The 13,011-nt window shown below is 36.5% G+C and overlaps 1 long non-coding RNA gene across 1 annotated transcript in view; it reads left to right on the top strand.

Moving 5' to 3' along the window:
- The window catches only part of LOC129734764 (uncharacterized), a 329,354-nt gene extending 319,281 nt beyond the window's left edge, over nt 1-10,073 (top strand). Inside the window, exon 3 of the long non-coding RNA XR_008730369.1 lies at nt 9,966-10,073. This is a non-coding gene — a long non-coding RNA (uncharacterized LOC129734764). The remainder of the gene's footprint in view (nt 1-9,965) is intronic.
- Nucleotides 10,074-13,011: the final 2,938 nt, after the last annotated feature.

Below are 13,011 nucleotides of genomic sequence, written 5' to 3'. Positions count from 1 at the left end.
TAGCTCTTTCTTTAGAACAGAAGAAAGCAAGGCAATGAATGGGAGATATGACATCCAGAACTGTTACTGCATAGTCAGGATTCAGCAGGCAACCATAAGGACAGGCTGAAGTTAGAAGGGACCTCTGGGGGTCATCTAGTCCAAAACCTCTGCTCAGGCAGGGTCAACTAGGGCAGATTGACAAGGCCCATGTCTTTATGGGCCTTTTCAAAATGTCCAGGGATGGAGATTCCAGAACCTCCCCAGGCAATCTTTTCCAGTGCTCGGTCATCCCCACAGAAAAGAGGTTTCTTATGTTCAGGAGGACCCTCCTGTGTTTTTACATTTGTTCCTGTTGCCTCTGGTCTTGTCAAATAGGTACAACTGAAAAAAGTCTGATTCCACCTTCTTTGCACCTTCTTTTCAGATTTTTATATGCATTGATGGGATCTGCCCTGAGACTTCCCTCTGCTAGGCTAAACAAGACTATCATCCAGATAATTAATAAAGATGTTGAATTTGGCCTGCTTCATGTTCCTGTGACCTAACTTACTTTCCATTACATATTTCAGGGTGTCATGTAGTGTAGGGGCTCCCTTGGGGCCAGGTATGGTGGGGACTCCTTAGGGGTGGGTAGGGCAGGACCTCAGTGAGACCCCATTTGCTGCCCCCAGCCAGGGAGCATGTCAGGCAGTGGGGACAGTCAGGGGTAGCCCCAGAGCAGGGCATTAGGCACTCCTGTGAGGATAAGTCCAGGCTGAGTCCAGGCTGCAACATGAGCCTGCAGGTGTGTGTCAGGACTGATGCTGGTGAGTGTACCCAGGGTCAAACACAGCCCCAGGAGGACTGAAACAACTTCATCAAAAATTTATCATTGACAAGGAAAAAAGTGGCACTGGAGTAAATCTGCTGGTCATGTAGTAATGTAAGATAACTTTTTGATTTAGGAGGAAATTATCTTTTCTAGTCCTTTCCAGCATAACTTTTATATTTGAGGTAAAACTTTGCATATTAGCACAATTATCAAGGACTACATGCAAAGTAAATCCGTTTTTCAGTTCCCTGATGAGAGGGAATATATAAATAAAAATATATAAATAAAATATATTTGAACAGGTGTTACTCCACATCACAGCATTCCCCGGTTCTTGAAAACAGACATCGGCTATGCTGATTCCTGATGTGAAGTACTGTAGTTTTTGACAGTCTTTGTATGTATTGCCAATATTTACTTTAGCTTCCTGGATTCATAAACAGAAACAAAGAGTGTAGGGTATCTGATACCACAGAGTGCTAGAAATCAGCCAGAGACTGTTATGCATAAGGCTATTGAATAAATAAGAATTTTTCCAGCCATATCTATTGATAAAATAGGTCTGCTTCAGAGGGAAAGATAAGGAAGACAGACTTAAAATCTTAAAATGCAGATCTTTCATTTGGCTTTATATACTGTTGCTGGAGCAGGAAAAAAACCAAAACAAAAAAGAACAAGACAAACAAGCCAACCAAAACCCAAACAGTGATGTATGAAGCTTACAAATGAGATCCATCTATATATTTTTTGAAAAAATTATTTATGCCACCATTGATGTGGGGATTTGAAGAATTGTTTTAATAGCACAACCATTCTTTAACCAGGGACTATTTATGCACAGTTAAGAACGTATGAAATCAAATTAGAATGCATCAGTAATTACATCCTTTGGTGATAATATATCTTCCTTTTCTTCTGATCAAGCCTATCACAATATTCGTCCAAACAAATGGGAAGTTAGAGCACACCTGATACATCTGGCCAGATTTCACTAGCACATTTTAGGAAAGCACTTTATGAACTGAAGAAAACAGTAAACAGACTGTACTGAATCGGCAAACATGAATAGTGAGTGGATGATGGACAGTGAATTCAGACGTATGGAGAAATTTTTTAATGAGTGTTGCCCTTGCACAATAAACTCAAGTCCTTACCCTGACATTCACTAAAATTAGTCATTAGGATTATCTCAGCTTATATTTTCAGAAGCATGATAGAAGAATTTCTCATAAAAATTTAATCACTATGCATATGAAAACCAAGAAAATCCAAATACATTATTTGTTCGAAGCCAAATAAACCAAAATGTATAAATTAAGAGTTTAGAACTTCTAAAGCCTAAACCCTTTTTCTTCAGATCCCAAAGCCTAGTAAATACCATTTTTGCTGTTGTTGGTTGAGAGAAATTTTTACATCAGCCTGACCATACAGTGTCGGGACCTGGCTAGACTTGCCTTGACACAGGTTGATTTTATCTTGCTTTAACAAATAATGTCTAGAGGCCAAGTGATGACTGCCAAACATATTGGAGCTGCATCCTCTGAGTTTCATTACGTCAAGGTCTGATGATTTATATCATTATCATAACTTGAATTTCCAAAATTTTGCTGTATATCATGTGCTATGTCTTCATTTAGGTGATAAAATATCACAAATTTTGGTTATCTAAAGCATCCAGCTTAAATTTATCTAACCAAATTTGAGATAATATTGTCTGTTTGAGTATTTGGTTATGTGCATCAACTGACTGCTTTTTGAGACCAAACAGAGTCATTGATAAGCAGAAAATAAGATGTCACGAGGAGCCAACAGGGATATTTACTAAGGCATAATCCTCTTACTTGGCTTACTATTACTGCATCCTTCTCTGTCAATGTCTGGTTGCTTTCTTAAGCCAAACCTTCTAAACAACAGTATTGCCATGTGGTAATATATAGCCTTTTTTGTTAAATCTGATTACTCCTTAATTTGAATTCCTTCCTCTCAAAAGAGCCATGTCCTCATACCTCCTTTGCTTCACATACATGAGGACATGGAAGTACTCAACTGCAGCATACATGAATGATGATTATTCATTCAGCCATGAGGTTTAAAGATGGAACTGTTTGCCAGGAATGGAAGACAGTCCTTTCGTTCTGAAAATAAAACCAAGCCAGCCTTAAAATGCAAGACCTCTGAAGATTAAGTTGTCTAGCTTAATCAGAGATAAGATTGAAGGATGACTTCTACATGAATATATATGTATATGCGCACAACTGTAATAGAAAAGAGAGGACAGCTGTTAAACTTTGAAGACAAAATGGCAACATTAATCCAGTTATTGAGAACCAAATTTTAGACAAGTATAGCATGAGAATTAGAAATAAATATTCTAGTTGTGAGGTATTTAAATATTGTCAGATAGTGCAATCATTTGATAACAAAACTATTTCAAAGGTACATTTCACTCCAGAAAACCTTATAATGCCTGTGTGTGGTTTTAATGGATATAGGACTGCTTTGGTTCATTTGGACCTTGAAATCTTTTAATCTCTGATTCCCCATTTTCATCACCATCTTTCAAGGTTACTGGGGAAAACAAAATTTAATGCATTGACATTTTAATGTTCTTCATACTTGCATCTTTACATTAAACTAGTAACAAAATCAAATTTCATGCTTCAGAGCTTTAGGCAGTCATCAGCAAAGTGAAGGAGTACATTGTCTTGATGAGCAATTGGTTAGATATATTTTTTTCTCCTCTTCCTCCAAAGAATCAGAGGCTGGCTGCAGCTATAGACTGGAGGAAAGATAGATAAAGAGACACTTAGAAAATATTTCTTCAGTGTATCTGCTGACATATTCAAGGTCATGCTGATCTTCAGATTTTTATTCAAGCAGGAAGTTTTCCCTGATCAGTCTGATGGGAATTGTCAAAGATTTTTTTGCCAGCTTCTTAGTTTTCTTTAGAGCAAAATGAGCAGATGAAGCTCCTGAAGTGTCATAATGTAAAAAATATTTTTCACCTTCTAAATGTTATGGTCAGAATAAATCAGTTATTGACAAAAAGTTTCAAAACTGAGCTCAATTTTGTTTGGATTATCTGAATATAATTCAGATATTAAAATTCCACCACTGTTAAAAATCTGGAGTAGAGGAGCACATGTGGTCCTCTCTTGATGCCGTGATCTACCCAAGGAGAAATATATACAATCATTACACTTATGGCCTCAAAGAAAGATAAGTTACGAAACTTTGCAGTTCTCAGATCAAAAGGCTGGCAGCTGTAGTGGTTGACCTTGGAGAGCTGCCAGATCCCCACCCAGCTGCCTTCTTATCCCCACTTCTTAACAGGACAGGGGGAGGAAATCAGATAGAAGAGCTTGTCAACTGCTAATATCCCTACACTGTTTATGGGGAGAGCCATAAAAGCACCTAGTTAAAATAAGGTAAAAGAAAGAACCCATCAAAGTCCTGACTATTGATTAGCCATAGGATAATACAAACTGTGGAAAATATGTACCTTCTTAAAGATCACTGTAAATATGAGGTTGAATAAATTATTTAGTTTATAGCTCTAGTTAAATAAGAATATGATGAACTTCAAAGAAATTTAAGTATTTCACTTTTCATAACATCCCCCATTTACATTTTTTTTCATAAGGAAAAAAGTAACTGTCATGTTTTCGTTTCCTAAAAATGAGATGTTTCTGTGATGAGTTAACTTTAGCTGACTTTCAGATGTTCACCAAGTCACTCTCTCACTCTCCCTCCTAAACACAGGAGGAGAAAAAAAATTAGATGGAAAACCTCATTAGCTGAGATAAAGAGATCACTGACCAATTATTGTCAACAGGCAAAACAGAACCAACTTGGAGAAAATGTATTTAATTTATTGTCAAATAAAAATAGAATAGGATAGTAAGAAATTAAAAAAAACCTAAAAATATTTTTCCCCCATGCCTACCTTCTGCCCGAACTTCACTTCTGACTCTTCTATCACCTTCCACCCTGAGCAATGCAAGGGAATGGGAAATGGGGGCTATGGTCTGTTCATAATACTTCATATCTGCCTTGCCTTCCTTCCAATCCTTTCCCCCTGCTCCAGCATGGGATCCTCCCCATGTATACAGCCCTTCATTTATTACTCCAGTGTGGGTCCTTTTGATGGCTGCAGTCCTTCCAGAACTGCTCCAACATGTGTCTTTCTGTGGAGTATAGTCCTTCAGGAACAGACCGCTATAGCATGAGTCCCTCATGTGCTGCAGGTCCTGCCAGAAAACCTGCTCCTGCATGGGCTTCTCTCTGCAGGCTCCTGTGTGGTCTTTCCACAGTGTCCAGCTACCTTTAGGTCATGTTTTCCTGCTGTGGTGTGGAGTCCTTCATGGCCTACAGCATGGATATCTACTCCAGTGTGGTCCTCCGTGGGCTGCAGGGGTACAACCTGCTTCGCCATGGTCTTTTCCATGGGCTGCAGAGGAACAGAGGCTCCACTGCCTGGAGCACCTCCTCCTCCTCCTTCTGCACTGACTTCCAGGTCTGTAGGGCTGTTTCTGTCACATTTTTCTCGCTTCTTTAACAGCTGCTATCAGTATATTTTGCCCTTTCTTAAACATTAAATGGATTATGAAAACAGGAGCTTAAAAAATAGAGCAGGCAGAAAAAAGTTTATAATTATGACTATTTTTGCATTATTATGACAAAAGTGTTGAAAAACATGATCAACATCTTTCTCTATAAAATCCTAGTTAATTTTGATTTCAAGCAGTAAATAAACTATTGAAATTTGGGAACAGGCAGAGAAGTAAGAATCTGTGCTCAGAAATCAGCTCTTACAATTTCTCAAAGTGCATCTTAGAAGATGCCTTTCTTTTATTTTTACGTAAGAAATTCATCTCTTTGGCACAAAGTAGAATGTGAGAATCTCAGTCACTGTAAGTTCTGGCAACAGGATCAACATATTTATTAAGATCTTGCAGTTAGTGAGGATGTGTGAGAGATTTGCTTTCTTTCCATTGTCCCGGCTAAAATCTCATGTTTTTGTCAAGTTTCTCTCAGTCTCAAGTATGGCATCTCTTGTGGATTGAGAACTTGTGATCCTATCTAAAAGCTATTGCAGCTGATGAGAACCTTCTCCTTAAGTCAAGAAAGCTTGGAGATTTTTTTTTTTTTTTTGAGAGGTCAGTAGGATACAGAGTTTACATCTTTGGGGGCAGCAGGAGATCAATAATCTCATGCTGTCTTGAAGATGTGCTACAGTAAAAGAGATTCTTTATGATTCTTTCCACAGAGTAGAGAACAGGGTATATGACTTTCTGCTGATAAATACAATTTTTTATAAAGGGACAGTGACAGACAATATAAAGAGGTAATAGTAATAGAAAAACCTTTCATGTATTACTATGCTCTGTAATGCAAATATCTTATGCTGATGTTGTCAATAAAAAATCTGGAATTCATGTTATATATAAAGATAATAAGTGAAGTTTATGTCTGTGAGTTTCACTTTATTTGGTTTTGTTTGGTGGTTTGTTTTTTTTTTTTTTAAATTTTAGTATTGACTGTTAAAAATACATGTTGTACACTTAGAAACAGGATCATGGTGATCAAGTGCTGACAGAAATTAAGGGTATTTTAATATTTTTCTTTCTTCTCTAGTTGTTCAGTGCCATGCTTATGGTGTAGTTACAACACTGTTGATAAAACCTCATAAACTTAACCTACACAAAGCTTTAAGAACTAAAAAGGCTTCATTTAAGAGCATGTTTTTTCTTTTTCTTCTTCCCTCTTTGTCTTTGTTTTGTTTTTAATATGTATTACTGTGTCTGTAGGAAATGACCTAATGGCAAATGTTTTCATGCTTTTAAACTAAAGCAAAAACATAAAAAGTAAGAAATATTCCATCACTGGGGAAGAAAAAAATATTTTTAATGTGTCATTTTCAGGGATAGTAACTAAAGATATGATGTGTGTTTATACTAATTGTTTTACTAATTTGATGTTATTTGTTCTATTAATCTGATATTGTTTACCTTTGCATAATAAAATAGAATAGAAACATGAACTGTCTCCACATAAACATACCTGGAGATCATAAACACAGATAAAAGATGCAGAATAAATGAAGTATTAACATTGAAATGACTTAAGTAATTGTAAATGTGGGTGAGTTTTTCAAATGAACAAACTGTATCATGTAGGGTCATATCCCAAATGTGTTAATAAAGAGAAATAGAAAAGGGTTTTCATTTTTTTAAAGGTAAGTCATCAACATCACATATACACATCCTTTCTGTTGAATGAAATCAGCTAGGGCTTCCTGAACGCTGTGTTATTGCCACTATTTATAGAAGCTAAAAGAATACCATGTCATTTTTACAAATAATTTTACTTTTAATTTAATTGATACTACTAAGAAGAATTTGGGAAGTAATTTTTCCCACCTTCAGGAATCGTGAGTATGGTGTCAACATTTCTTAGGAACGATCACTGGTGTATTGTTTCTGTGATGGCTGAGGCAGGATTTCGTATTATGTCTTGTGATTTTAGTAAGTAATTTTCGCACAAGCTATTATATCAGTGTCCCATATGACATCTAGCACACCTGAATTCTTCTCCTGATATTCTTTTGACCTGAACAAGGACTTTTATGGCAGTATCTTGTAATTTTTTTCCAGTTCTAGATATAATAAGAGACACTACTTCTTCTCACAAGCCTTCTGTTAGTGTCTAGCTTATGTTTGTTCAGCAGCATCTTAAGTCTGAATTTAATACTTTGGAACACATTGTGTCCAAAAGCATATATGTAAATGTCAGTGCTGAAGCTTAAACCTTCTTAACATTGTCAACTATATATTGGCCCATTTTCCAAGAAAATATAAATATTGTAGCCCTCCTGGCACAGAATTACAGTATACATAATAGAGGCGAGAAACAATAATGTACAGTGCTCCTGTACTGTCTAACGGACGTTGCAGACAGCTCAGCTCAAAGCTTCATGTTTATCTGTTGCTTTCATTCAGGAGCCAAAGTGATGTTTTCTTCTGTTCCCAGCTGATAACAACTGCAAAATATGGGCACAAATAACTTTGGGCCAATTGCATCCATGTCAGAAAAAAGAAAAAAAAAAAAGATATTGCTAGGCTTATTGGCTGGAAGGTGGTGAAAGTGCTCATAGGTTTCCTGAGGCTGAAATGCTTAGAGTTGGAGTCTAAGGGAAAGGGAAACAGAGTTCCAGGAAAAAGGAGGAAGAGAGAGCCATGAAAGGGTATATGCAAATATGAAGTAAATTAAAAGCAAATATAAGTATTTAAGAAGAAAAAGAAATTCTAAGACATTGGTTACTTGCTTTACTGGAATGGAAAACACTTACCCAGATGGTTCCAGCTGTCTAAGTGTGGGAGAAAGATCTCATGGTGTTACTGCTGCACAAGTTTTCCAATTTCAAGTTAGGAGCAATAGAAGAGACGAGATTTCTACTCCTTAGCCTCTGTTGATAATTCAGTATTTAGTTAATTGTCATATGTCTCCTGTACTTCTCTGCCTCATGGAATTCAAGGCCAGAACTGTCTGGAATTTTACCGTTATGATATTTTACCATCAAAATAATAAAGTATCTTTTAATCAGTCGCAGGCTTTTTGCTGTGGCAACATTAGTACCCATGTGAAAGAGCAGGAATGGATAGTCGTCTGGCGGTTGCACTGAGATTTTCAGTCTTGCGGTGACCTCCCTTAATCATGCCTCATGGAGGCAGCAGACTACCCTGAAAAGAGGATCTGGTCTGCAAACAGGTGCTTCTGTTCCACACAGGAGGGAATCACCAATGACCATAACTCACTGTTATTTCTTCTTGGCTCTGGTTTTAATGAGATTTTGTTGTGAGGGGTTGGTCATTCTGAAACGTCTGCTTGCATAGGTTCCTCCTCTATCTCATTATACACTTCATCCACCATACTCAGGGTCTTATACCTATTCTGTAAAGTTATGGAGGACAAGGAAATGTTTCTTTTATGACTTCATGTGGTAACGTTCTTCCACTCCTCCTTACCCCTTTTAACCCTGCCTTCTTCCTGGCACAAAACAGATCTTGGACCTCCCTTCTTAGTGGCCATGCTGTGTTGGCTTGCAGTGCATCAGGGATGGCAGAGTGCAGCTCCATTGATCAATCTCCTTCTCAGACGCCCAAACATTCCTCAGTCTTCCCACCTCCTCCTGCAGCTTGTCCACCAAGCAGAGCAGTCTGGTCACACCTCCACATAGGCTTGCTTGGTCTCTGACTCCAGGAATAACCCTTCACACATACAACAGCTGGAAATCTGGATGGTTGTGTGCTTGGACAGGAGCTCAGTCTGTGTGGCTGCATGAGTTCTACCAGGTGCTAGAAGCTCAGGGGGAGCAGAGGACACTGCTTTTTCCTGGGTGATCAACATGCTGCTGTACGTGCTTCTGCACCCACGCCCACTGCCACATGGCCTTCTTGTACCTGCAGATAGCTTTCATGAGGACCTCTTCTATGATTTTTACTGGGAACTAAAGTGAAACTGTTTGGACTATGCTTTTCTGAATCTTCCTTTTCACCTATTTTGGTAGCTGGATATAATATTTATCAGGTTTTAGTCAGTTGGAACTTCTTTTTATCTCCATGACCTTTCAAAGGTGACAGAGAGCAATTTAAAATTGAGAGGCTTTTTCATTAATGTTCTGTTTTAAAAATAGTTTGTCATAATTTTGAAGACCATAATAAGGTGATGAAAATTAGAAAAAATAGTACCCTAAGATCAAAATAAACATGGATCTTCATTATTTGGATACCTAAATTAAATTCCTTTGATCTGAAAGACTTCTATTTTCTACCGTTACATGTCCTGATTTTACTTTCTTCAGTACCAGCATTAAAAAATGCATACCTTATATGAATATTTTATGTAGATTTAACAGTTACAAATTCATATAACAGTAATTTTTTAAAAAACTTTTTATAGCAAAATGAAATATTATTTAGAGCATTTATTTATACACATGTTGTATCACACATTCAAGGAGGTATTCAAAGAGTGTAATAGTTTCTGTTTCCATCCGTTTTATGGGTGTTCTGATGAACCCCTAATGTGACAGGCAAAGAAAATGTAATCAATGTCTTATTGCGCTTGGAAGACTGTGAAAAAAAGTAACTGACACAATATTTTCTTCCAGGTGGGAGCAAAAAGCAACTGCATTCCTGGCCCTTTACAATCTAGTTAAGAATTTGAGTGACGGAATGTTGGCGCCAGCTGTGGAAGAGCTTATCAGCCTCAACTCCAAGTAAGTGAAGTCCTACATATTCGGAGGTTCATTTCAGACTAAATTTACAAAGCCTACTGATTTCTAATAAGAAACATGGATTAAAAATAGTTTCTAAGGCACTGTAGAGCACTTTAGTTTCTCATATTGTGGAATTAAATTTCTCATTTAAACAACGTCTTTAAATTAGTACGTAACTTCATCTCTTCATAATGTTATTTTGCAAAGCTAATGACATCTCATTCTGATTCCTCTTCCTTTGTAGACAACTGAAAACACTCCCTTAAAGACAAATTATTATAAAGCATAAACATAAAATATAAAAATATATGTATATGTTCAGTGATCAAGAAAATATAGATAAATAGTAATTGATTTGATGTAGAAGACCAATAGGTTAAAAAAAGTAAGGAAAATTATTTGAGTGTTAATTAAATGGACCTTCCTTCCTGTTGCATTTCTAATGGAAGAAGACGTGGGAGAGAACTGTGGATGAAGGGCAGAGTTAGAAGCCTTGGTTGTCCAAAGATGATCTTTGAGGGAGTCCCACAAGTTATCCTTCATGTCCTTGGAGCTAAAGTGACAGCAGTGCTAAAGCCACAAAGTACAGGAGTTATACACAAACATAAAAAAAAAATAAATCTGCAGAGAACATCTTAATGAAAATATGTGGAAGGCACCAGAAGCATTAAAGCACACTTCTCATGCTTGTAGTCTTAGGTTTTTTATTATTCATGAACTCCTGTATCTTGATGTCCCAAGGCTGCCAGTGTTTAAAAGGCATTTGGGCAATGCCCTTGAAAACATGCTTTAACTTTTGGTCAGCCCTGAATTGGTCAAGCAGTTGGACTAGGTGATTGGTTTAGGTCCCTTCCAGCTGAAATAGTGTTTCTATTCTATTCTATTCTATTCTATTCTATTCTATTCTATTCTATTCTATTCTATTCTATTCTATTCTATTCTATTCTATTCTATTCTATTCTATTCTATTCTATTCTATTCTATTCTATTCTATTCTATTCTATTCTATTCTATTCTATTCTATTCTATTCTATTCTATTCTATTCTATTCTATTCTATTCTATTCTGTTCTATTCTATTCTATTCTGTTCTGTTCTGTTCTGAAGAGTAAATAAAAAAAAGTAACAGAGAAGAGGTCTTTATAATAATAATTCAGTTAAAAGTGCTATGCACACACTCGTAGTATCTATCTGTTTGTCACTGTTCCCATAAGTTCCAAGATTGGTGGTTTTGGTCTGGAGTTTAGGGTAAGCTATGGTAAGCAGTCAACATCCCGACTTCTTTGGTGGAATGAGTATGATGTTCACGTAGTACATTTCTTCCTACTCAATCTAGGATTTACTTGGCATCATTTTTGCATTTCCTAAAACTCTTTACATTTTTCTATTTCTTCATTGGCCTGCTAGTCCATTGTACAGAGTGTGCTATCTGTATGGTTTTTTAGGCTTTTTGCAACTCATGATTGATACATATCTGCACTTTAATTGAACATTGGTGAGTTCTTCATAACTTTAGGGTCTCAAGTACCAGACTGAACTTCTTTTCTTGTCATTTACTGCCTGTGCTCCCCCACACACCACCATGTACTCCATTTCCAAGGCCCCTGCTTTGCACTAGAAAGCCCTTCTGACCAAACAATTACTTTAAAGCTATTGACATTTTCTATACAGAATACCTACTTGTTATTGTCATCTATTAAAAATTATGATTATACCCTACAAAAACAAAAAACAAAACAAAATACCTCAAACCAAAATATGAAAGTACAGCAGGTCAGGCATAGCAAGGTGGTCATGAGAAAAAAATCACATCTAAACAAGTTAAAATACAGCTTCAGGCAGGTCAGGGCAGCTTTAGACAGAGTTAAGACTGACAAACTTCGGTTCTGAAAGCTTGCAAAATGAGCACAAAGCCCGTGGTCTGCTACTAGCAATAGTGAAACTCTTATTTACTGCACTGCCATGAGCAGTGCTTGATCTGTTAACTACTTGTCTTAGTTGCTAAAGTCTGGTACAGCGTAGTATTGAACCTGGGAGAGCAATGGTCTTGTCTATGCTGCCAGTGTTCTCTATCTGGATCATAGATAATGTAAAGGAGGAACTAGTAACAAAATTCTGTAATAAAATGTTAGCTATTCATGAAATTAGCTTATTACTTCTGTTAATTGCTTATGTGTGAGAGTTAAAAATGTCAGGATTGGTACAAATAGCAAAATTAACTAAATAATTTTTAAAAAGTATTAATTTGTCAATTTATCCACAGTTACTGGGGGAGGGAGTAAGGTTTCCCTTTAACTCTGAAGAACTCTCTTAAGCTGTGATTAGATTTTATATTTTGTGTATAAACCTCCTGTAAATTTTCTGTAATGTTCAAATATCCAAATTCAGAAACAAATGTTTAATTAGAAACATTTGCTAATTTATTTACACTGAATGAAACAGCAGTCACAAAGATTATGTTGTTTTAATCTAAATATGCTGGAATAGATCGTATGTCACTTGCACCAAAATAGTTTGGAATTTTTTTTGGAACAAAAAATGGGAGGAAACATTCTTGTCTCTGCACCTCATCTTTCTACAGCTCCTTTTGACCCCAACATTAAAATATATAAATAATGAAATCTAAAATCAACACTCTTAAAGCTGCTAGGTTTCTTCTTCCCTTTGTGGTATTCTTATTTTCATATAAAAATACATATTATTATCCATAGATGTATACCTGCTGATTGAATTCTTACTGAAGAAAAGTTTAGTTGGCTTCCTTTGCTGGGGAATGTTTGCAGTAATTCACAGGAAAGAACTTCTGTGTTCATTGATAACATTACAAATCAAACATGCAAGCAAACATTGTATAAAAAACCCTCTCCCTATGTTTTATTTCAGATCTGTCTACAAAACTCCCAAACCACTGTAGTTTGACTCTGCATTTCTTTTTTTAA

Source organism: Falco cherrug, chromosome Z (genome assembly GCF_023634085.1).
Source record: "Falco cherrug isolate bFalChe1 chromosome Z, bFalChe1.pri, whole genome shotgun sequence".
Lineage (NCBI taxonomy): Eukaryota > Metazoa > Chordata > Aves > Falconiformes > Falconidae > Falco > Falco cherrug.
This window is presented reverse-complemented; position numbering and strand designations above follow the sequence as displayed.